Here is a 25,218-nt window from a genome sequence, read left to right on the forward strand (position 1 = left end):
ATAAGGCATGATCATTTAATAGAAAATACAAAGTGCAATTGTGAGTGAAAAATGTGGATTGTGGTTCCATTTCCAACCAGCCTCACCATTTTTGCAGCAATTGTATAATTTAAAGTTTTCTCTAAAGACACTTGTGGTGTGGAGGATGCAGTACTTTAAAATGTAATTTAATTCCAGCAAGGACTAAAAACCAGAAATGCTGAATCTCTCAGCAAGGGAAAAAGATTCCTGGGCTTCTGTGTCATTTCCCCCTGGCTGTCCCTGAGATGAGGACACAGAAGTCTCAATTGCCTGCAAAAACAGCCAGCTGGGGAAAACAGCATTATGGAAGGAGATCTGTATTAGGAGGCTTCACTCTCATGAACACACAGCTCCTCCCAGCTTGTTTTGTCTGGGGCCTGTAGGATGGGCTCTTAGAAGGTTGCTGTCCTGCTTGCCTCACCCTCGCTTTGGCACCCAGCTCACTGCCTTGAAGCCGTTCAGGATGCTCCTGGGGAGGCAGAACTTTTCTTGAGAATTTAACAGCACTGAAGCCTTGGCAAGGCCCTAGGCTGGTTGTTCATGGAGAGGGCAGGTGAGCTGCAAGGAGCTGGGATGTGCTCTGGAGACTGTCCTGTGAGAAGGAATCTCCAAAGTTCCTGTTTGAGTTCCTATGGAACCATAATCAAACTCGTTTTGTTCCATGTTCAGATATCTTAAAGCAATTATATTCCAACAAAAGCAATTCATTAGGATTTTTCATTTATTAGGCAAAAGCAACAAGAAAAAATTGTAAAAGGAAAGAAGGAAAAAGCAACAAGAACAAATTGTAAAAGGAAAGAAGGAAAACGGCAACAACTGAGAAATTCTGGTGAATTGCTGAGTTCAATAGGGTTCTCCAGGAACAACCTTGAAAACATATTTTTAAATACTTCTACAGAACTTTATGCAATTTTCTTTTCTCAGTTTTCTAGCAGTTTAGGCAATGAGTGACACATGCTCATTCTGCAGAAGTGTTCCTGACGTTACTCGAGATCTGCTTACTTTGACAGTAAGTTTTCCACTGTCAGCCTTTCTAAAACAGCAGTCCTGGCTTTCCCCTGTTGCCCAGTCCTTATGCCTGATCTGAGATTATCAGATCATGGGTTGAAACTAAGTGTGCATGCAATGCTGCATGAATAAAGTATATCTGAACCTGGCATGGCACAGTCAGCTGGAAGTGGAAACTCAACTTGCTGTATTTCATAGCAGTGTGTACTTCAGAGCTTTCTTCTGCATTCTGCGTTCTTCTAAAGAGCAAAACTTGGTCTATGAACACATGGGGCTGGAAAAGCATTCATGTGATGCCAAAACTTACTGCACATTCTTATTCAACAGCTTGGACACAGCTTACAGAACTGAAATATCCTTTACACTGACAGCACAGTTTTATAAGTAGCTTTCTATTAAGCTAGTTTTGATTTAACCCACTGCTGTCCCTTCCACAGCCTACAGTCAATCACTTTTCAATCTATCATTCTTGTGATAAACCTAAAGCTGGAAAAGACAAATCCAAGACATTAAGATGAATGCTGTGAGAGAGTTATTTTTCAGCAGGATCTTCTGGAAAGAGCTGCTCAGATGTCTGTAGGGCAACATGGCAGAGATTGCAAGATTCTAACAAATTAAACTCCATACAATCAGTGAAAATTGGCTTCTAATATGTGTATAAACTACTGCCCTGTCAAAGCGCATTATTTCTAAGGTAGATGTAGCAGCGTTTGTTGTGTTAAAAATCCCATTGACATATTTTGAATAACATTTATCTGCCTCCAGAGTAAAGCAGCTTGTCACTCCTGGAAGTGTCAGGGTGTGTGACTGAGCAATGAAGTTCTGTGTTCCTGCAGCCCCCTGCCCCCCACTTGGCAGTGCAGCCCAGAAGTGTATTTATTCTTCTGTAGGCTGCAAAAACAGGAAGTGACATTTCAAGTAATTACAGATTTACTGTGCACCCATGGCTGGTCCCTCTGCATTGTCCCCGCTTTCCTGTTTGAGCTTGGAGGAAGCAGCCAGAGGGATGGGGGAAGGGAGGCCTCAGTGGCATTTCTCTTCTGCCACATGTTACTTAGGGGAAGAGTGATGAAAACATACTCAAAGCCTTGCCAAAGGCTTGCAAGAAATATTTGACATCTCACCTATAACAACAAGCAGGAGTTAAAGGTTAAATCACACACAACCCAAGCGTTTGGGATAAGGATATGTTTATGTCATCAATTTCTGCTGGATTTTAAGGGAAGAGTTTATGACAGAGCAGAATAGTCTCTGAGTTACCAGGAAAACACGGTGTGGCTTAGTGCAACTATCTGTGCACTTGAAAGGCACAAATTGCTTCAATGTATTTTCATACTCAAATGCCATTTTCAGCCTAGAGGCTGTTAAGATGGTTACACAGGAAGTGGACAAGGAGGACATCACTAGCTACTTTCTTTATCTTTGTTCATGTGCATTTGAACCATTATACAGATTATCTGATTTTCTTTGATGTAGTATCACTTCCTGTGATACTATATCAAAGTATCACACTACGGAATTAGAGAATCATTGTTGATTATTGCTCTCATGTAAGGTATGGAACTAAAGAGTTCAAACTAAAAATGTGTTTTCTAAGATAATGTACAGCTATTCTTCAAACTGGGTTGAGAACATACTGTCTTTGTTGCTAAGTGCTTAAATACTGCAGAGTCTACTTTGGTAACTATAATATTAATGTTTCAGTGATTGGACTTCAAGAGAAGTGGTTTTGTTAATCACTCCTCTCATCTACTGAAAATAATCAGCTGAATTTCATGGAATCTGCCCCATGAACACAAATTTTAAAGTTATTTCTCTTTCAATTTCTAATCTCTGACTGAGAATTTACCTACAAAAATATAGATTCTCAAGAACAAAGCCTGTCTCATCCCAAAATAATAAATACAGTTTTTATGCTATGACCATTTTCTCTTTGCATGCATCACCCAGCTATTAGTGAGCTGGCATCTCTTTAGATTCAGCAATCTAAACAGATACCCTGGACTTGTGCTTCCTACTAGCAGGGTAGTGGCACAGGAGCTGCCTGAAGAGAATTTACCTTACACTCCTCTGTAGATGGATACATCACTGATTATAAAGATGGCTTACATCAAATTTGTATTTTTTTACACAGTTAATAGTATCAATAAAAAAGAAAATCTTGTTGTAAGAACTGAGATTTCTGTGTTTTGCACAATTAAAAGTAGAAATAACTTTGGGAAGAGAATTAAAGGCCATATTAATCCTCTGTGAATGTGTTCTATTCATTAAGAAAAAATGTACCAGAACATAATCATTCATAGTACTCAGTATTATATGCCAACAAGTTGTAGCATGAATATAAACATTGTGCTGGCAGGGAAAAAGTGACTTTTGGAAATTTTCCTCTAAGAAAAGGCAAAGCTGCCAACAACACCTGCAGAAAACAAAATAAAGTAGAACAATATAGCAAATTAGTCTTGCAAGATAGACTTCCCTATTTGTTCTGAAATGAATGTTCAGCATTCATTTAGTGGTGTGCATTAAACAATATGCATTGGTACAACAGACGTTGTACCAATAGTCCAGCTTTATAAAATTAAACTGTCTGGAAGCTATTTCTGGATGTTTGATTATTTTCTTTCTAGATAAACTCCTCCTCATTGGTGGTGCTATGTTCTCTATTCATTGTTAAAAATATTTTGCCTTAATGATTTTCTATTTCCTGTACTAAAGGACTGTGATTTTAGTCTCAAAGGTCAGAGGCAAATATAGAGGTACTACTGAGCATGAAGACCAGATCCAGCTGCTGAAATGAAGGAACAAAAATGGTTGATCTGAGGCCTACACCTCATTCTGTCCTCAAATATATACCTTTTCCCCTTACGGGGAAGCTCCTCAGGGCCAGCTCCTCAGTTACATATTCATACATGTTTGAGTGCACTGGTGTCAGAGTCTCCATGGTATTGTCACCATGTACTTGTGATAATGGAGCTTTCTAACAGAGCTGTGGAATCTGAGTTTTTTATGGCTGGAAAGTTTGTTTCTCTCATACCCTATTAAATTTCTTCCTCTTTGCTTCAGACTCTAATTTTGCTGCCCCTTTGGTGAGGCAGGCTGGGATTGTCCCTGCGTGGAATACTAGTTGAAAATTATCTACAGTATATATATATACAGAAAAAAATATACAGTTGAAAATTTAGGGCACTTATCTAACAAATCAGACATCAGAACCTTTCTTTAACGCAGACAGAAGAGATGTGAATCAGTTGTGCCACCTGTGAGCTACTCTAATCATTGGACTCATAATGTGGTTTATGGAGAAAAAGGTGCAGCTAGATTAGGGTGGAAGGTTGTGAAAGCAAATCTTGCAGAGATTAACCTTCACAACTCTTTTGGGTAAAATCATGAACTCTTTATCATGCCTCATTCCAGTTGCTGACATTGCAGTTTTTGTTTCTTGTTTTCTGATTCATTCATTCATTCATTCATTCATTCATTCATTCATTCATTTATTTTCCTCCTAAATAATTCCTTACAGACACACAAAGAAAATGGAAGCAGTCAGGTATACGACAAAGGGCACTTCTCTATTAAGCCATTAGGCTGAGAGATGTTGGCTGTGGGGCCTGAGATGTTGGCTGTGATGCTGCCTGCATTGGACATCTTGCTCCACTCGTTTCCTTGTTTCCTTCTCTGCTCTGAGAGTCTTTGATTAACATTTTAGTGGGCTCAGAAAGGAGGTGGAACCAAATACATTAGTCTTGCCTCTGAATTACAAGGCGTTGGTAATCAGGATTGAGTAATGAAATAAGCATGGATTGAATGTTAGCCTTTAGGGTAACAAACCTTTGAAATGATCATTGCAGTGAGACTAGAAATGAGATTGGTCTGTGAATATAGGTCTTCCTTGACCTTCTACTTTGTATTTGAAGGCTTCCAAGAACAGAGATGATGGATCCATGATCCAGTAAAATCCATGCCAGCGACTTCCTTAGAAATGTGTTTCTGCCTACCAGCCAACTAAACATGATTGTTGGTTTATTTTCAATGGAAACGTCAATTCTCAATTATCAAAATTCATATAAAGCATTTAATCACTGTTCAGGAGTTCATAAGTTTGTAATATATGGTCAAACCAAGCTTCAGTGTCAACAGTGTCTTCACCATTCAAATTCCACACCAAGAAAATCATGGGAAATGTAAACTAAATTTTTTCCAAGCATGTTCTTCAACTGGCTGTTTTATTTAAAAAGAAAAAACAAACAAAAACAACAGCAAAAAACATACTGCTAAGTCTTAGTACAGTTTCTTCTTGAAACTATTTCCATGAAAAGCTGCATTTAGAATAGTGGATATGAATGTCCCTGCTTCAAGAGAGCGGTCACAACCACTTAAGTTATGCCTTACAGTGGCGTATCATAGTCAACATTTGAAAACCTTGATTATGAAAATAACTACTAAGTTACTTACAATTTTATTTGCCCAGAGAACAGTTGGACAGAATGTTGGGCTACTTTAAATTGTCTTTTGGCTCCATCAGACAGTCATACCTTGTCACTGTGTTAAAATTTTAAAATGTCTTGCAAGCTCAATTCAAGCTCTCAGCTTTGATGGGTTACAGACATCAAGTGCTCTGTCCCTTGAACTGTGACCTTAAACAACCAGGCTTTTTCCTTCCCCTTGGGAACCATGTGATTGCACTCTCAGCGGATAATTTTTCCTGGATTCTTTTAGGTATTTCCTACACAGGAAAACCATTCTGTTATCTCATTTTAGAAGTTTACGAATGAACATTTTCATGCTTTTAAAAATGTACGTCTTCTTCCCTTCTACTGCTTATCTGAAAGACCACGCTATAGAAGTAAAAAAAAGATCACAGATGTATTTTTTCACATGGGATAGAGAATGGGCAGTAGTATAAAAGAAGGTACAGCTACTAAGAAAGTAAACACAATTACACAAAAAAGAAAAATGGCTAAACAGCAATTTTGGCATTTTTTTAACAAAAGAAAAACAAACTACAGTTTGCAGCCAGCACTAGAATGTTGCACAGTCTCAGTTTGTGAATTCCAACAGGAAACAGTTTTCAGGAAAAAATTTTGTTCTTTTGTTTGTGCAGTCAGAGTGACAGAGCTACCATCATCGTAGGCTCATGCCTTTGTCTTGTAGTAGAAAGTGGGAGTAAGCCCACTTATAGGTATATTTAGAAAGCATTGTGTCTTTATTCTGATGGCTCGTAAGACTACAAAAGTTATGTTGAAATTAAATCTAAGTGGACTCATATAAGATGACTAAAAGTCCTAATAAGCTACACAGACATAGATGCAATCAAGAAATTTGTATATTCCATGCACTTAGGAGATCAGATGATACATATGGTTGCATTCAAACAACTGATAAACCTGTGAATTGATCAATTATTTATTTATTAATTTTTTTATTCATCTTCTACAAATTTTGGAAAAGGCTTTTGTGTATTTTAGTTACATAAAGATTTGTAATAAAAATGTCTCAAAATGTATACCAACCAACTCTAACAATGGCCACGTAACATCCCATTTTAAGTGAAATTAGGCATATGTACTTTAAATTTCTACTGCATCCTTCAGTTATGAAATTTATTGTGTTTCACAGTAGATTAATCCTGATAAATAATAACTGATTACATGTGTCCCGTAGCAAAATCCATCGTATATTACTTCCTTTTCTTAAGCTTCTTGCAAATGTAACTGCAATTCTGCAGTTGTATTTTTCAAGAAAACAATTCAAGCAGATTCACAAAGTACATTCCTCTGAAAGAAAAGACAGTAAGCTGAACGCTGCCTTCAGTTCCTTTGATTCCTGATTTTTTTTACCACTGTATCTAATGTAAGGATCCAATTCTACATCACTCCTATATGGCCTTCTTTTCCTGAGCATCTTTATTTTTATTTTGAAAGAAGTGGTACTATGAATTCAGATTTTTTTTCATGCAGCGACATGGCCAATTCATTATAATGATAGTTCACTTTAAATGCAAAGAAGTAATATTCTCTGAGTTGAAAAAAAACAATTGCATAAGTCAAATAATTCTGTATATGAACAAAAATGCCTACAGATAAACCAAAATTCTGTTTTGAGCTGATTAGTAGTACTGAGAATACAGACTCACTATACTTTTACTACTTGCATAAAATGATCATCAAAATGATAATCATTTTCCTTCAGCTTCAGACATACACAAACAAATTCAGACTGTTCTTTCCTGACTCTGCTTTCAGATCCCAAGATTCATGAAAGAAAGCATTTCATACAAGATTTTCCATTCCAACATCCACAAAAGTCTGCTTTCTCCTATGTCTTCCCCCCATGGATTATGATTACTTATGTTTCCAGTCATCTGACTGCAAATCTGAGATCCTAGGGCTTCTCTACAAGTTATAAACCGAAGGACTTCATATTCCTCTTGCTTGTTTTTTGTGCTTCTTTTGCTATTGTCATTCTCATTCAGCTCTAGGGAAAATTAAGAAGTTTTTAAGAATGTTGGTAAATTCACCTCACCAAAAGTCAGTGAAGTAATGGTACAGGCAGAGTGGGATGTTTTTGCCATCACTTGGACTGTAACATGACTTACTTCGTGTCATAACAAAGCAAACACACTTTTTATTAATGACAGACCTCAGATGACTGAAAGTTGAGCATTAGTAACTACACCTGGTTTGTTTAAAAAGCATTATGGATTTGATACCAATGACATATACACATGACATATTTTTGTTATACTGTAGTGGTTCTCTACATTTCTTTTCCATTTGTGAAGATGTATAACAAGAATTTTTTCATAAGACAGAAAACTGATAGCATTTCCTGTTTTTGCTTGCTTGTTTGTTTTCAAAACTAAGGTAAAATTTATTTATTTATTTATTTATTTATTTATTTACTTACTTATTAATCAAAACACACTTTTCCCTAAACTAAAGAAGCACTCACTGTCAGAAATTTCTTCCTTTCATATTTATCCAGACTATGAATAATTTGCCTTCTGATTAGTTCTGGACAAATAGCCATAGCTGCTCTTAATTTTTCAACAGAAGTTAAGAAATCAGTCAGTGCTTCAAAAATTCCATTTTCACAAACCAGAAGTTCTAATCATTCTCCATATATGATAAGCCCAGACTGTTGCACTGTTCATGATGGATCATTCTCTCTCTCATTGATCCCTGGCTATGCTGGAAAGTTTTCTGCCCCAACTATTTTACAACTTCTTTTGAACACACAAAATTATGCTGAGCTTCCTCAGCCTTTCAACATAATTCCTTGAAACAGTATAGCAGGTCTGTCTGAACAATTTCCAAGTTGTGAGCTCCCTTCTTAAAATGATGAGTTGATACCAGATTTATTAAAATGATTCCAATGAGAAGCTGTGTAATCCTTATAATGAAGTTCCTTCCCTGCTCCCACATTCAGGTTTCCTGCTGGTGAATTAGCTTCTTGTCCAGGGAGGATATGTTTAAATACACTTGTTCGTATTTCTGCTCTTCAGGATGCAATTGCCTCCCATAACATTCCGTACTGCATCTTGTGTTTCTGTCTATGACACAGCTTTAGCATCGTTCAAAATCATGTTCCCAAAATAAATTTGGCTTTAGAGGCCACCTGGGATGCCTATTTAACTAAACAATCCACATCTCATTTACTTGTCCAATGAGTCATAGTGATAACTGTAGTTATTGCTAGGTGCTACAAGATTTTCCTTAAATTTTGAAGCTTGCATCAATTGACTGTCAAATTAAACTGACTCATTAGAAATAAATATTTCCCCTTCACAGATACTTCTTGTAATACAGCAGCAACCAAGGGCTTCCCTAAGCCAAGACTGCTTTGTTAGTTGTGCTGATACCTCTCCTTAATTGTTTTCCAGTGTTAATTATGGTTGAGATTAGTTTTCAATTTTTAATTTACAATATTGCAGTATGCAGTTTTAAAGACACACTCTATCCATTCTGGAATAAAATAATTTTCTTTGGAAAATGATCTATTTTGTTATTTAGCTTCATTCCAATATCTATACTGAACATTGTTACATAAGTGCTTATATCTTTGGCCTTCAGCAGTTAACACACAAAATAGTTTTAATATTTTAGTCACTATTTGCTAAGAATTTTTCTTTTATATGTTCAACTAATTCCATGAGTTCATCTTTAATTTTACTGGAAGTGGAGCTCCAGTCATTTATTTAACTTTCTCTTTTGTTTTTCTATTTTTTCATCCAATGTTGATCTTCTTAATGGAATGATGTTTTCCTTTTATACAGTTATGCTCAGTTATTACAAATGTCTGCATTCCTCTTCAAATGAATACTGTAGTTATGGACAACTCCATTAATTATCAAGGACTTTCAGTCTGAAACATCTAAGAAAGCCTTCTTCGCCAATTTCCTATTACTTTTCACCTTTTTTTTTTTTTTTCCTGATATCCCACAGGATTCCTATTCAATGTTTGTTCTGATTTTTCAATCAAAGGGTAGAACTCCCAGGCTACAGGAATACTACTGGTCACTCTGTGATTCAAGAGAAATTTTATTCTTTCATTTTTTACTGATATGGCGTTCTGTAAATTCTCAATGACAACTTACAACTACGGGAAGGATATCGCAAGGTGACAGTACTACTGGTCTTACAGATGGTTAATATAGCTCAACATCCAGCTGGAGACCAATTATGATCAGAGTTCCTTAGGGGTCTGATTTGGCACTGATACTATCTACAATCTCTGTTGTTGGCATGATCAGCGGGATTGAATGCACCTGCAGCAAGCTGTGTGGTGAGGGTGACACACTGAAGGGAAGGGATGCCACCAGAGAGACCTGGGCAGGTTTGAGAGAAGAGCCTATGCCAACCTCAGTAAATTCAACAGGGCCAAGTGCAAGGTTTTGTATCTGGATCATAGCAATCTCAAACATGAATCCAAGAAGGATGGAAAACAGATAAAGAGCAGCCCTGTGGAAAAGGAATTGGAGATTGTAGTAGATAAAAAAAACCAACACTGTGAGCCTGCAGCCCAAAAGACCGACTGGGCTGCATCAGAAGAGGGGTGGCCAGCAGGGAGTGGGAAATGATTGTACCCCTCTTCTCTGCCCCTCTGAGGGCCCATCTGCAGTATTGTCTCTATGTCTGGGGTCCCTAAAACATGAAGGATGTGGAGCTTTTGGAGAGGATCCAGAGAAAGCCATGAAGATGCTCAGAGAACTGGAAAATCTTTCTTAGGAAGGAAGGTTGAGGGAATTGGGCTTGTTCAGCCTGGAGAAGTTTTCAGAAAGACATAATTGATGCCTTCCAGTAGTAAGGATTCTAAGGCAAAATAGAGAGAGATTCTTTATAGAAGAGTGGAGTGATAGAAAAGGGAATAACTGTTTAAAGAGTAAGTGTAGATTAGATCAGATGTTGGGAAAAAATTCTTCACTCTGAGGCATTGAGGCACAGGAGCATCTGAACAGGCTGCCTAGAGAAGCTGTGGCAGCACCATCCTTGGAGGTATTCAAGGCCAGGTTGGATGGAGATTTGAGCAACATGGTCTAATGGAAGTTGTCTCTGTCCACAGCAGTTTGTTGGAACAGGACATCCTTTAAAGTTCATTCCAACATAAATCATTCTATGATTCTATGACAACTATTTTCTCAAATACTCAAAATTAAATGCATAACTAACTGAGGAGTTAAGAAATATTTTTCCCTCTATCAGACTGACAGAAATCTTCATATATTTTGAGGCATGTAATAAATATACAGAGAATGTGAAGTAGACATCCTGGTGAAGTAAGCTCAATTAATTAAAAAACATGATTGTCACATCCTTAGACCACACAAGATAATTCCAGGGAAATTCTTCCAATTCTTTCTATTTAAACACCTCTTTTCATTCTGCCTTTTGTCTTCTGCTTTAAGTGACTCGATCTTTTCAAGTACCTAGTCTGTATATTAATCAGAAATATATTCTATTTCTACATGGCACAAGCACAAGTTAAATTACATCTGTTCCATCTTAAATGTAGCACAGCACTCAGGCTTTCTATATTGGCATTCTGTAGATGGACACCTATTTTCCTAATGTTTTAGCAACCGGGGGATTGCTGTTTTCTCATAATATTCAGTAGTCTATTACATTGTCTTTGCAGTACTCCATTTTGTGATTTATTATGTATAATTTAATATATGAATAGCATACAGTCAAGGCCCTGTCTCTCTGACTTGTTTGTAAATCTAAGCCATATGATAACTCCGCTGTCTTTCTTAAGGTGACAGTACTACTGGTACTGAGTTTATTTAAAACAAATATTTTTTAAACTCTTGCTGCAGTCTGCTACCAAAGAGTTTAATATCCAGACATGTGAATCATACCACTGTAGTTGAGCAATAGCATCTAGCTCAAATTTCTTTTCCTAAATTTGTATTTCTAATTCTTGAATCATTGGAACACAGATTGTTTTTCTCACTCAAATTCCTGAAGTTTCTGTCCTTTTATTTTTGTTCGTATGTACTTGTAAGTTTTTTTCTTAAAGTGGATATTACCTAGGATATACTTTTACTGATGGTTGGTGGCATTCACCTAAAACAAAGAACCAGTATGTCTCCTGCAGATAGGCAAATGGTAAATAAGACTGTATTTGTGACTAGAACAACACAGATCTCTTGAAACACAAAACTGTTGTTATAGTAACAAGGAGGCAGACTGCCTTAAAATAGCCAGACTGATGAGTTGAGATTAATAATAATCTTTTCCCATCTGATTTTCAGAGAAGCACCATTCAAATGAATCCAGCTGGCCTGCTCAGCCATGATTCTGGCCTTTTGGCTATCTAACGAGTATTTTTATGTATTGTTCTGAATAAGACTCAGAAATTGCCATTTCTGAATAAACCTGTGGGAGTGAATAAACTAAGTGGGTGAAGCTGACTTTATAATAAGGAGCTGGTGGAAGGGATGGACTGCTACATTTTCTTTGCATTTGAAAGACAAGCAGAATGCAATTCAAAAAAATAATTTTTAAACTCTTGCTGCAGTCAGATAGTCTCACTGTGTACTTCCTAAGAAATTAATATAAAGGCTATGCTGCTAGAAAGCTGTATCAGTCCTTTAATAAAGAGCATCATGTTTGCGAGATGCTAGGTACTGAGGGAGTTTATCACTTTGCAGAAGAAGATTTTCTGTCTTGCTTCTTGTAGGTGCACTAAAAGGTCTTGGGCTCCTTCCATCACAGCACTTGATTCTACATTTGTTAAAACCAAGTTGTAAGCAAAGACGAAACACGGAAACAGGAATGCTGAAGCTTATGGTGAGCAGAGGAAATAAGTGCTCCCATGGCAGTATTTTCTAGACTGCCTGCAGACCTAGGGAAGTAGAAGGAGGGTGTGTCTGTTTATGAGAGCAGAAGGGATAACAGTGACATGTGCTTTCATTTTTGTGGAGTGCCATGCAGGAGTTCTCCAAGCACTTCAACTGAAGCAGCCAGCAGCAGCAAAACAAAAATGACTTTCTGGTCAGTAATACAAATCATGTGAGAGAGACTGTGTTCTCTGCTCCTGCATAAATAGAAAGGGGAAAGAACTGGATGTGAAACACTTACTCTATAGCAAAAAGGAAGGACACCTTGTGCACACTATAGAGAAGATATTTATGCAGTAAAAAATAAGGGCATTTATCTGTGTATGCATCACTGTTTTAAAGAAAGTTCTGTAATTTTTAGGAGCAAGTTCTTTGGTCAGGTATTGATTGTGAAGGGAAGGAATGGAGCCCTGATAGGTCACATACAAAAGATGTTAGAGAACACTCATGCCTGGAGCATATGCAGAGCTCAAAACAACATTTTACTTTATGCCAGGTGGAACATTCAAAGAGGCGATCTTATTTACTTCAGTCAGTGATAAAGCTTACCACTTGAAGGAAGAGTCCATAGGAGAACTTAGTAAAACTGTTTAACAGTATTTCCTTGGTCATGGTTTCTTTTGTACAGAGATTTACTGAAGGTCATGCCTTCTTTGTTCTATGTGCATACGTGGTGAGGCTTTAAAAGCAAGCTTTTTTTCTTTGCTTCCCAGCGTAATAATATCCTTGCTATACAGATGGGATTGCTGCACATGAGCCACTATTGTTTAACAGGACATCTTTCTCGTAGATGGAATGAATTATCTTAATGGACAAAAAAAGATGTTTAGATCTACTCTTTAATTTACTTGAATAATAGTTACTTTTGACCAGAATTTAATTAAATTGTGATAACTCTCAATGGTGATTTAGATCAAGTTGTCCTTTCTAAGTGAATATTATCATGAGTTCATATAAAACTTCTCTTCCTTGATTATGTGCTTCATAAAAAATAAGCCAGCTGGAACTATAATCAAAAGTATTCTTTAATTAAGGATCAGGATCTGGTTGCCTTATACTTTTGCTAAGTGGTAGCTTTATACTAGAAATTTTATTGCCTACACTGAAGAAACGCATTCACATTTGTATTTGACTTCTTTGAACTACATGTTGTTTTTGTCAACCATTCTCTACTACCTTTAAAAGTTCCTCTGGATAGTAAGGCTTTCCTCTGATATCTGAACTTCTCTTCCTATTACTGTATCTTGGAGCTAGAGAACCATGACTGGAGAAACAGTGACTTGCCATCTGTGATCCCTGGAATTGTTAGGGAACAGCTGTATCAGATGAATGCTCTTAAGTTCAGACAGGATTCACACCACAGTTCTGAAAGAATCAGTGGACCCCTTTCAACAACTCATAAAGGTCTATAGAAGTCCCTGTTGACTGGAAGCTAGCCAGCATCATACCCATCATACAGTAAGGGCAAGAAAGAGGGCCCAGGTAACCACAGACAACTTCAGTGCCTGGAAAAGTTATAAAGAAGATTGTCCTGGGGGATATTGCTAGGCAATTAATGACAAAGCTATTTTCAAGCATAGTGTACGTGTTTTTCTCAACAGAAAATCCTGCCTTAGTAATTTGATCTTCCATATGAAGATCACCTTCTTGGTGGTTGAAGGTAAGGCATAGGATGTAATCTTTCTGAATTTCAGCAAGGCATTTTATACTGTCCCTCACACCATCCACTGGACAAATTGTAAAGCTGAGACAAACAGGACCACATGATCTGGGTGATGAACTGATTGAATAGTAGAGGTCCAATGGTAGTGAATGAAGAAACATCTGTCAGGCAGACAGACACCAGCTGTGCTTTCCAGGACCAATCCTGTTCAATATTTCTATCAGTGACCTGGATGCAGGATTTTGCCAGTGGCACTAAACTAGGAACTGTTGCTGACTGTCTGGAGAGATGAGAGGCCTTGAATGTTCTAGATAGATTGGAACATTGGGCAGTCAGTGGCAGCATGAAGTTCAACACAGGAAAATTCTGGGTACTGCATTTGGGAGAGATTTTGCAGGACACAGACACAGACAGGAGATGAGTGGCTGTAGAACAGCTCAGAAGGGATCTGGGTGTGCTGGGGACAGCAGCTCAACATGAGCCAGCAGTGTGCTTGGACAGCCAAATGGGCAAACCTCTTTACTGAGGGCACACTGAACACAACACAGCCAGCCAGTTACAAGCAGTGATTATCAAACTATATTTATTGTCGGAGCGATCTTACCTTGAATACTGTGTGCAATTCTGGGCTTCACAATACAAAAAGGTCTTGAAAGTTTCCAGAGGAAGCAACAGAACTGATGACTGAGCTGGAAGGCATGTTCTACGAGAAGAGGCTGAGAACAGTCTGTTGTTCAATCTAAAGAAAAGGAGGCTGAGAGGAGACCTCACTGCTCTCTGCAGCTCCCTGAGGAAGGAAAGCAGAGGGGTGTGCTTGGTTCTGCTCCTTGGGAACTGATATCAGAATAGGAATAGCACAAAGTTTCACTGTTGGACAGGAGAAAAAATTTTACTGCGAATACTGGAACAAACTTCCTGAAGAGATGGTTGATGCCGTGTATCTGTTAGTGTTCAAAGTGGCATTGGGGTAGTGCCCTCAACAACAAGCTTTAACTTCTTGCTAGCCCTAAAGTACATGTCATGGTTATCTCTAGATATACCTGTGTTTGTGACAGCAGAACAGCAGGCCCACAGGCCTGAAAAAAGTGGGGGGAGAAAGGGAAACAAAGAGGGAAAGGAAAAAAAGGCTAAAGTGACAACTATCTGGGGAGGAAAATTAATTTACTAATTATAACAGCAGAAATACAAATTAATTGGGATTGAAGCTAATAAACCAAATAACTGAGAGACTGAGTGTCCAAAACCAAAAGAGTGCTCTTTTCTTCTGTATATATATTAAATACATGTGTCTTGTGAAATGTTTCCAACTTGATCATTACCTTTATGCACGACTGAGTTAGGAAACGTGTTCTCTTACTGGCTTTATCATATTTGCAGGATACAACTGAGCCTAATTGCATAATGCCCAAAGTTTTGGTCAATATCTTTGATCACTGCCTCAGCAGCTGGCTGCCCAGCCTAAGGTATAGTAAGGATCAAGCTCAGATTTTACAGTGAAGGACTGACAAGTAATGTCTGCAACACGTCCCAAATACAAAAGACATAATCTGATTCTAACTGATGCTGATTCTGTCTTGAAAAAAGGCAACTTCACTGAAGACTTGATCAAGATTCAGGATGAAGCTTTGAATCTCCATTATTTTGTTAGGACTGCAAAAATATCTTGTGTTGCTTTTGTGCTTGATTTGCAAGAACGTTCAACTTCTAATAGAACCATAGAATCTTACAGAACAATGGATTTAATTTTAAAGGAGTAAAAACTTTAAAACAACTGTTTCTTCATTAGCTAACCTTCATCCAGTTAACTTGTTTGCTAAAGCAACAGAGAAAGTTAAAGTTAATTAATATGTAGTCTTTTGTTTACATGTAACTAATGCAGCCGTTAATTCATCAGTAAAAGATAATAAACATTACTTGAAATAGATGAATACTAATAAGCACAAGTACTTGGTGAGCATTTTATGATTATGTCCCAGCTGTAGTCAGGCTACCATGTCCTTTATGAGTGCAAGAGCTACCTGAGGACTTTACAGAGAGCTACATAGTGCAATAGCTGTTACCTACACAGAGCCAGCTGCAGGACATGGAGTCTCCAGAGAATTTCAAAAGCCAAGTAATCCAGTTACAAGATCTAAGTATTTGACTACTGCTCTAGAAATCAGTGCTAAAATTACAATAGCTGCATTCTTTGTTCTACTGCTTTATTTTCAGTCAAGAGTGTGGCTTTCTGAGCTTATCTACGTGCAGCTGACCTTAAAAGCAAGCACCTGTTGGTACACAGGTGCTGCTCTCCTGCAAGTACCAGCTGCCTCCTCTGGATATTTAGTAAACACTTTAAACCACTTAACTGAATTGAGGGATTCTCATGGGTAGGCTCTTGGTTCTTGTCAACAAATTCAGCTGTTTCCCTAGTGCTAACTACGGAGTAAGCCTGCACTGTCTTGATGTTTGCAGCCGAAAAGGTGCCCTACATGGTGCAGCTGAAAAGGTGACCTACATGCTGCAGCCGTGGCCTCCATACCCACCTTAACCTCTGTACTCCTTTTTCTGATTCCTTCAAGCTAGCAAGGAGCTAGCTCTTCTCTTTCCTCCAGCTCTGTCTGGAGCAGTAGGTGGGAGAGGCCATGCTTGTGGCACCTATCAGCTCTAACAGGAGGGAATGAAGGCCAAAGATACTTCCTGACACTCTTTCCCAGCTGATATCTGGGGGAAGCTGTTGCTCTTCCTCTCTGCTTATTCCCTCAGTTCCAAAGCCCTCAAACTGCCCGTGAGAATGGAGTGAAGAATCTCTGAAGTTTGTTGATAATTTCAGTAGAACTCTCCATAACAATAACTGTTATGAAGAACAGTTGTCTTCCAGTTCCTAAATTCTCTTACCTACCAATGAGGGAATTTGAAGACGAGAAAACACTGCTTTTTTCCCCTTTTTTTCATGGATAGATGGATAAATCAGTATATAATATTGTACCTAATGTGCAGATGAGCACTTCATTAGCATGATATTGTTAGTTTTGTTGAACATTTGCAGCCTTTCAAGGAGTCTGCATGAAAACTAAAGATGCCAAAATTGACCTATGAACTTGCACAATAATAACAGACTACTACTACTCTATGTACCAGTGTTTTGAGTTCCCTTGTTCAGCCCTGAGTCTTGTGATGAAGACTCTGATCGATCCAGTGTGTGTGTTTCATATAAACTGATGCTGTTGTCATAAGGCAGACCAGCCACCGTAAGGTAACAAGTTACTTTCCTAATGCTGAGAGCAGAAAATTCTGTTTTCTCTGATAACAGAAAATGTCTCGTATAAGGGCACTGGTGTATCTACTATTGTGTGTTAATAGCCAGTAGCAGCCACCAGGAAATTTGTGAAGAGGTAAGAAAAGCTCACAGTGGTGCCTTCTTACATGTCAGTGATTAGTAGTGGATTTTTGCCTTTTCACATGGAAAGTGTAGTCAGACTGGCATACAGATTAGCATCTTCTCTCTGGGTGCCCTTGGAGCCCTGCTTCTGCTGGGGAGGCATATAGCAAGCAGGCTTGGAAAGGCAGTGTGGTGGCACAAGCGGTCAAGTGTTTGGTCCACTCTTTCCCCATGCCTTTAAAACTGTCAGAAATTTAGAAGCTCAGGTTAGTCTCAGTGACTTCGGTGGGAATGGGCAAGACAACTTAACAGTTTAACCCATGTACAATAGTAATCAGTGAGAACAAATGTTTTCAGGTAGTCAGGTCTGCAATTTCTATGAATCTTGTAATGCTGACCATGTATTAAGTCAGTAATACGGACTATGTGACACAACACCTTGTAGATTCCTAGTAGAGAGTGAAGCAAAATAACTCTTTCAGATTACCTATGTTACTTTGGAGTAAGCCCCACAAAAGTGCATGTTCAGAAAGCACCTGGCAGGGCCTGTACAATTCACGTCCCCATCTGGTTATGCTATAATGGTAATCAGTAGGCATGGAGATTCATAAACAAAGGTTGCAGTGGTGAGATTTTGGGAAAGGTGAAAGATTAAACAAAGATGTTGGATTTAATGGAGCAGCACAGCAAAGCTGCATTTCTGTGAGGCACTTTTTTCATGCTGTGGGACTGGTGCTAGTTTCTGAATGCAGCTTGGTATCTGATTTTGGAAGGTTCAGCATTTGTAGGAGAGAGTACAAGGAGTGTGAGTAAATTCTTGTCCATTCAGCTCTGTGTAAGTAAATTCCTTCCACTGGAATATTTCCATTGTAAACATTTAGAATTAGTGGAAATATTGTAAATCTAGAGTAAAAGATCCTCAGACTGGTGCTGTTCTATCTGATCTGCCTCTAAGCACTCTTGACCAAATCTCAAGAAGTTTCTAGTGACGGAATAACCCGTGGCTACCATCTATGGGTATTGCAAGGGAACTGCAGGAACAACAGCAAGGAGCACACAAATTACAAATTTTAAGAATTACGTACTCACAGCTATGACAGAACTCATTTGATAGACTGTATCAAAAGACTCAATATGGTGCTTCCTAGCAAAGTGCAGGGAGATTTGTTTGGTTTTTTCACGTCTCCAAATGGGGCTGTTGAGCTCCAGTTGCTGTCAGCATGCTACTGTGAGGAGAGCTCTCACTGCTCTGCCAAAAAACAGTCAGAGTTCAGGGCCTGATATTTCTTCAGCAGAAGATGAAAAACTGAAGTGCTGCTCTGTTTGAATGCTTGTGCTGCAGGATCTGTCAAAGTGCAGCAGGTGGTGGGTAGGAGGGGCTGAAGAAAATTGTAAGGGAAATTTCTGTAGTAGCATTCTTCTGTGAGATATTCTATTGCTTCTGCTTTTAGTTCTGCAGCTGACCTGAACTCTTTTTATCTTGGAGAAGACAAGGATATTTCATAACAGCAAAAATTCAGGAGAACAAGACCTAATCTTTTTGCAAAATATTTCTTCAATTTGCTCCCCAGTGTATTCACAGAACCACAGAATGGCCAGGGTTGGAAGGGACCTCAAGCACCATGAATCTCCTACCCCCCTGCCACATGCAGGGCCAACAATCTCCATATTTAATACTAGACCAGGCTGCCCAGGGCCCCATCCAACCTGACCTTGAACATCTCCAGGGATGGGACATCCACAACCTCTCTGGGCAGCCTGTACCGGTACCTCACCACTCTCTCTGTAAAGAACTTCCCCCTGACATCCAACCTAAATCTTCCCTCCCTCAACTTAAAAACCACTTCTCCATGTCCTGCTGTTACCTACCCTTTCAAACAGTTGATTCCCCTCCTGTTTGTAGGCTCCCTTTAGGTATTGAAAGGCTGCAATGAGGTCACACCGCAGCCTTCTTTTCTCTAAGCTGAGCAAGCCCAGCTCCCTCAGCCTGTCTTTGGAGGGGAGGTGCTCCAGTCCCCTGATCATCTTTGTGGATCTCCTCTGGACCCTCTCCAACAGCTCTCTTGTCTTTCTTGTACTGGGAGCTCCAGGCCTGGACACATTACTGCAGATGGGGCCTCACGAGAGCAGAGTAGAGGGGGACAATCACCTCCCTGTCCCTGCTGGCCACCCCTCTTCTGATGGAACCCAGGATACTATTTGCTTTCCAAGCTGCAAGAGCACACTGCTGGCTCATGTTAAACTTTTCATCCCTCAAGACTCCCAGGTCCTTCTCTGCAGGGCTGTTCTCAAGGACTGCTCCTTCCAGTCTATGTGGATACCTGGGGTTCCTCCAACTCAAGTGCAAAACCTTGCACTCTGCTGTTTTGAACCTCATTAGATTCACCCAGGCCCACCTTTCAAGCCTGTTGAGGTCCCTCTGAATGGCATCCCTTCCTTCCACCGTGTCAACTGCACCACTCAGCTTGGTGTCATCAGCAAACTTGCTGAGGGTGCACTCGATTCCGTCATCGATGTCATTGATAAAGACGTTAAAGAGCACCGGTCCCAAGACAGACCGCTGGGGGATGCTGCTCATTATCAGCCTCCACCCAGACATAGAGCCACTGTTCACCACCCTCTGTCTGTGGCTTTTCAACCAGTTTCTTATCCATCGAGTGGTCCACCCATTAAATCCACATCCCTCCTATTTGGAGATAAGGATGTGGCAGGGGACCATGTCAAAGCCTTGCTCAAGTCCAGGTAAATGACACTGGTTGCCTTTCCCTTGTCCGCTGATGCTGTCACTCCATCATAGACAGCCATCAGATTGGTCAAGCATGACCTTCCCCTGGTGAAGCCGTGCTGGCTGTCTCAGATCACACACTCATTTCTCATGTGATCAAGCATGTCGTCCAGGAGGATCTGCTCCATGATCTTCCCAGGCACAGTGGTGAGACTCACCTGCCTGTATTTCCCCTGGTCCTCCTTGTTCCCTTTCTTGTAAATGGGAGTGACATGACCCTTCCTCCAGTCATCCGGGACCTCACCTGTCAGCCATGACTTTTCATAAATGTGTCATGAAATAGTACAGTCTTTACCAAAAACCTCCGCAACACCGTACATGCAGATGGAGAGGATGAAGGGAAAAGAACATGACAAATGAGTTATATTTCTTGCTTCATGAGTCAGTATACTAAAATACGACTCATTTTTTTCTTCTTCATTTATAGGAAATTAAGAACATTTTGTAGAAGTGTGCATTCATTTATTTCCAGTGAAAGAAAATGTATTATATCTACTGAAAACTTGCTAGCGTTCATCTGATAAAACTGTCTAATAATTAGAAAAGAACTGGTAACCATTTTTTAAAGCTTCTAAGAAATAAAAGTTTTTGCAACAGATAGCCATCTAATCACTAGAATAAACATTTCAGATAGTTTTCAGTTTAAAATTTAATTTCAGTACACTTTAGTGCAGAATTAATGTATGCGAAAGAAAATTGTGTAAATGTTCACATCTATATTCCTGTCTTCAAACACTTATGCAAAAAAATGTAGTGAGAAATGCAAATATTCCTTTTAAGTACGTAGGCTGCATAACTGATCTTTGTATTAACACTTCCTTCTCTTCTGTATGAATTATTTTTGCCAGTGTTCAGAGGTTTTAACCATGAAACTTGTGTAGTATGAGATTACTGCCTATCCCTTCTGATCACAATGTATAAGAAGAATTTCACTGTTAGCATGGACAAGAAGGTCACAGACAGATTGATAGTGATCTGTGATTTTATTACATTTGTATCCTTGATGAGCAACATGCATGCTGTTTGAAACAAGAAAGTGCTAGTCAACTGGTTATAGGTTCCTGTAAGTATATAAGTAATGAAGCTTGGTTAGTCCGGAAATTGAACACAAGAAGCAGTACAATATTGCATCAAAAAAAAAAAACAGAGAGAAAGTCAAATGTATTTTAAAAGCTGATGGATGCTTGGGAATTAGTAAGCACAAGCAGAGATTCATATGCTGGCCAGTTTAGACTGACTCTCTGCAACTGGAATTCTCTTCAGCTTCCAAGGATTTTCTTACAGATGAATTCCAAAACTAGAATGAAAATAAAGGCTTTGGAACCAATACACAAGAGAAGAAGAGACTTCCTGGATCAGCAGTCACAGGCTGCTTCTGTCATAGGCAATTATATATTGTGATTATTTTCTGATCCATTTTAATGCCATATAAATATTTGTTGTTATGCCCAACATTTGTGGTTATTCCCAACACAGTCCTCTGAAGCTTAGACCCACTCTTTTTTGCAGCTCATAGTGCACTCATTTTTTGTACCTGGTTATTCACCGTCACTTCCTCGCTTTTAACAGCTTTCATTCCTTACATTGCTTTTATTACTCTGACATGTACATGAAGAGCTACTGTGACCTGCAATACTGTAATTTTTTTAGGCTACTATTTATTTCTACTTCTGACATTAACCTAGTGGCATCTGCTTCGGATAATGTTAGTCACCTCACAGTCTTCTCTGCTCCAGACTGAGGAACCCCAGCTCTCTCAGCCTGTCCTTTTAGGGAAGATGTTCCATTCCATGAATCATTTTTACGGCCCTCCTCTGGGGACACTCTAACGGGTCCACATCTTCTGTACTGAGAACTCCATATCTGGATATAGCACTCCAGGTGAGGCCTCACCAGTGCGGAGTAGAATGGCAGAATCACCTCCCTCACTCTACTTGCCACACTTCTTTAGATGCAGTCCAGGATCCAGCTGGCTTTCTGGGCTGTGAGGACATTCTGGTTGCTCATGTCCAGCTTACCATCCACCAATACCCCAAATCCTTTTCATTAGGACTCTATCCTTACACCCCCCCAGCTTTTATAGGTTGGTGAGGGTTATCATGACCCAAGTGCAACACCTTGCACTTGGATTAATGAACCACATGAGATTCATCTGTGCCCACTGTTCAGCCTGTCTAGGTCTCTCTGAATGATCTTTCGTCTCTCAGGCATGTTGACTGCACCATACTGCTTAGTGTCATTTGCAGCCTTGCTGAGGATACACTCAATCATACAGTCAGTGTCATTTGCTGCCTTGCTGAGAGTGCATTCAATCATACAATCAGTATCATTTAATAAGATATTAAAGATATTACTTGTTTAGATTAAAGATACTTCTTTCAGCTTGGAAGGCCAACTGTATCCCGGGCTCCATCAGAAGAGGGGTGGCCTGCAGAAAGTTGGAGGTGATAATGTCTCCTTCTATTCTGCCCTCATGAGGCCCCTCTGCTGTACTGCAACCAAGTTGGGGGCTTCCAATGCATGAAAGGTGTGGAGCTGTTTGATAGGGTCCAAAGGAGGGACCACAAAGATGATCAGAGCACTGGAGTATCTCTGATACAGGCTGAAGGAACTGGGCTTATTCAGCCTGGAACAGAGAAGTCTGTGGGGAAATCTCATTATGGCTTTCCAATATTAAAGGGAGCTTATAAGCGTGACAAAAATCAACTTTATACATAGGTAGATAGTGATATGACAAGGGGGACTGGTTTCAAACTAAAGGAGGGCAAATTTAGGTTAGAAGTCAGGGGGAAGTTTTTTACGGAGAGAATGGTGAGGTGCTGGAACACCAAAGAAGTTGTGGATGCCCCATCCCTGGAGGTGTTTAAGGTTTGCCAGGTTTTATGGGGGTCTAGGGAGCTGGAAATTGATGATGCTTGTGGTCCCCTTCCAACCCAAGCCATTCTATGATTCTATGATAAAGAGCATAGACATTGAAGAGCAAGTCTTAAGTGCAAATCTTGTTTAACTTAGACAATTTTCACCCAACCCATTTCAACTTTGGAGACCATGCACCTTCCTCATATTCCACTCCCCTTCTACAGTGATATTTATTTGTGCTTTTAACATCGTTATCAATAACCTAGATAGTGGAATTAAGTTTGCCTTTAGTAAGTTTGCTGAAGACACTAAGCTGAGAGATATAGTGAAGGCAAGGGGGAATTGCTTTAAACTAAAAGAAGAGAAAAATAGGTTTGAGGTTTGGAAGAAATTCTTTATTCAGAGTGTGGTGAGGCACTGGAACAGACTGCCTGGAAAAGCTGTGGACCCCTGGTGGTGTTCAAGACCGGGGTGGACAAGGCCCTGAGCAGCCTGATCTGGTTGGGTGGCAGTCCTTTCTGTGTCAGTGGAGTTGGAACTGGGTGATTTTTAAGGTCCCTTCTGAGCCAAGCCATTCTATGACTGTAAGGTATTGCTTTCTGCAAAGTACCAGTACTGTGAAAAATGCAGGATATGCATACAATGTGGTATTATGAATTTTCACCAGCATAATCACTCTTTTTGTAAATAAGTTTGAAGATTGAAACTGAAACTCGAATTTCTCTTTGCAGAAGATATTTTTTTTTTATCTCTTGTTTCTGAATCTGATTCAATTTGGTAATTTTTTTTGCCAATATCTGAGTTTTCAAAGAGTGGTAATTTCCTATATAGTAGATATCCATACTTCACTGTAGTCTTAGTAGACTTTGCAATTGTCTTTCCCGGACAATTCTTTCAGTAGTATAATCAAGCAAATCTTATTATTATTAAGGAGTTGGTGAGGAAATTGTTTTTCCCCTTCCTCCTCTGAATCTGCATTGATAGTTTATACCCTTTTGATATGAAAATTTTTCTCTCAGGTGCCATCATTTAGTGCTGTAAAATGGCTGCTATCAGAAATCCCATCGAGCCTTCGAAGTGTTCTCGTGCTGTGAACTCTACCAATAGCTAGAGATTGAAACTCTCCTGCCTCCCTTTGTCCTGCAAATTGCAGTCACTGCTTGTATAGACATTGCTATTCCACTAGATGACAGCACAGCCATTGCAGAGAGTGGGATCTGTGTTTTTGTTCCATAGTTTGATAGTAGTTCACTTTTAATTAATTTTAATACTTCCCCTGACATCCTATAGAGCAAGAGCTTTTGTAAAATGTGAGAAAGCTATAATATGTATATCAGTGCCTTCAGAATTAGTTACAAAAATCTATTTTACTTCCATCTTTTTTGTGATTAGTCAGAACTGACATACTATTGAGAAGACTTCAGATATTTCAGAATTTCTTATTTCCAAATAGAACCCTAAGGAATATTTACTTTCTCCTTACTAAGAGCTAAAGTTCTAATGAGGTTCTAAAGTTCAGAGTGCTTTGTACCTAAGATACAAAAACTCAGAATAGAATCAATAGGCATAAATAAGCACTTGTTTGAAAAATGTCAACAATAAAATTTTAGTAATTTTGAAGAAAAACTACCTAAGATATAAAAACTCAGAATAGAATCAATAGGCATAAATAAGCACTTGTTTGAAAAATGTCAACAGTAAAACTTCAGTAATTTTGAAGGAAAAGTTTGCATGAGCTTGCAGTTAGTCACGTGACTTTTCTTGGCCCTCTTTTGAAAAGAAATAAACAAAAGATGCCAAAAAACAATGTAAACATTGCCCATTGCTTCATATAAGCAGGAAAATCTTGAATTCGAAAGTATGTTTTTTTCTACTGAAATTGAGCTGGGCTTAAATTTGCAGAAGTTTTTATTCACTTTGGTCAGTCTATTCATTCTTTTTGCAATGTGAACTTCATGGATGTGGTTTATTCAAAACAGCATTTGTTTTGAGTATAATGTAATAATTATTTTATTAGCAATATTTTACCCCACGTTATGTAGTTTGTACTGACAGGTAAGATCAGTACCAACTTCTAGATCTTGGAAAACTATGCATGTAAATACTAAGTCTCATGCCATAGGAGCTCACATGTGCAAGGGAATTTATTACTAAAATTTCTTCTTCTTATTGTCGTAACT

The sequence above is a fragment of the Meleagris gallopavo genome, chromosome Z (assembly GCF_905368555.1).
Source record: "Meleagris gallopavo chromosome Z, MGAL_WU_HG_1.1, whole genome shotgun sequence".
NCBI classification, from domain to species: Eukaryota; Metazoa; Chordata; class Aves; order Galliformes; family Phasianidae; genus Meleagris; species Meleagris gallopavo.